Genomic DNA, 308 nt, shown 5'->3' with positions numbered 1-308 from the left:
TGGGGGACTTAAACGGGGCAGGGTCGGGAAGGCGGCGAGGCTCTCGCCCTCGTTCCCCCAAAAGTTTGGTGTGGTTTTTTTTTTTCTCCCCCCCCCCCTCCGCTCGATGTGATTTCACCCAGTCGCCATCATAATGCAAGAGGCCACGTTCGTTCGCCAGCGGACGCGGGAGGGAGCTTTGCACCTACCGGACGGGGGTGGGGAATTGTGTGGGGGGGAGGGAAAACGATATTATAGCTCAGAAAGAACAGTCAGAGAGCGAGCGATCGAGCGAGCGAGCTTCAGCCAATAAGCCAAAGGAGCCGCGT

The sequence above is a fragment of the Protobothrops mucrosquamatus genome, unplaced genomic scaffold (genome assembly GCF_001527695.2).
Source record: "Protobothrops mucrosquamatus isolate PMUCROS unplaced genomic scaffold, P.Mucros_1.0 scaffold378, whole genome shotgun sequence".
Classification (NCBI taxonomy): domain Eukaryota; kingdom Metazoa; phylum Chordata; class Lepidosauria; order Squamata; family Viperidae; genus Protobothrops; species Protobothrops mucrosquamatus.
This window is presented reverse-complemented; position numbering follows the sequence as displayed.